Source organism: Mastomys coucha, unplaced genomic scaffold (assembly GCF_008632895.1).
Source record: "Mastomys coucha isolate ucsf_1 unplaced genomic scaffold, UCSF_Mcou_1 pScaffold6, whole genome shotgun sequence".
Classification (NCBI taxonomy): domain Eukaryota; kingdom Metazoa; phylum Chordata; class Mammalia; order Rodentia; family Muridae; genus Mastomys; species Mastomys coucha.
This window is the reverse complement of record NW_022196912.1, coordinates 14837760-14839047: the sequence shown is the minus strand read 5'-3', so window position 1 is coordinate 14839047 and position 1288 is coordinate 14837760.

Below are 1288 nucleotides of genomic sequence, written 5' to 3'. Positions count from 1 at the left end.
TCTCTCTCTCTCTCTCTCTCTCTCTCTCTCTCTCTGTTTCTACTGCCCTCTGAATTCCCCCCCCCAATGTCCTGAATAAACTCCATTTTATACTAAAAGGAAAAAAAGACTGTTTATGGCAGCATTTTCCCACGGGGAAAGTAGGAACGGGGTGGAGGCAAAAGCTGGAAATTTCCCAAATGTCTATCAACAGAAGAAATAAAATATGCAGGCTTATTAGAAGGAGACAACAGACCACAAACAGGTTTCCATGTGTGGATGAGTCTCATAAAGATACTGTAACCAAAAACTTATTTATCAAAATTCAATTACTCTAAGTTAAGTAATATGTTTTAAAATATAAGAGTAGAGGTGTTCACCTTGCAAGGAGAAAGAGGGGCGATTCTCAAAAAATTAGGATTGGAGTTTCCTTCAGAGGAGGCAGGAAATGGGGTAGGGCTCTCAGTGTTGCCGATACTCTGACCTAAGAGGTGTTTGCTCAGCTAGGTTTTTTTTATTATTATTATTCTTTGAAATCACCATGTGCTTTCAATCACCACTAATACCTGACCTGTTTTTCCAATAAAACACGTTAAGAGGTATTTATTAGTCATCTCAATATAAGAAGATTTTGCATTCTCTAGGGAAAACTGTTCTCATATCATATGACTCCAGACCCCATGCACCCTGGAGAATTCGAATGTTCAGGGCAGAGCTGGAGAATCCTCTACTTTCTCTACTGCACCTCTCTAGAGTGCTCAGCCCTCAGCAGGGACTCGGCCTGGTAAAATTCATGGCCCCCACTGCCCTCTTGTGGCCAGTTTTATTACCCACAGGGAGAAGGAGAGCAAGAGCACCATCTGTCCTGGAATAAGTGGTCTGGCTGGTTCCGGCTGTCTCTTAGGACTTGCTTAGCTCCACTAGCTGCCAAAATGGGCCACCTAGAACCCACTAAATTGATGTTTTTGTCAAAGTTCCAAGCTTGTTAGCCTGGCTTCTCTTCTGGAAGCATGCTTGCTTCCTCCTGACGATGACAATATCACCGATGGGAGACCCCCATCTGCTCCAACCCTCCTACTCCTGGGCTCTCCCTGCCCAGGCAGATCTCACAGTTTAGATTCTGCCTCCCCTTCTGGACCCATCTACAGGTACTGCCTCTCCATTAGCTGCTCTCTTTTTCTACCTAAACCAGTATGTATGGCCTGACCAGCCACCTGAGCCCAGGCTCTCCTATTGGATCGGATCCTGTCCTTTGGCACTCCTGCAGGGAGGACTGCTCATCAGGTAAAACTCAAATGCTGCAGAGAGA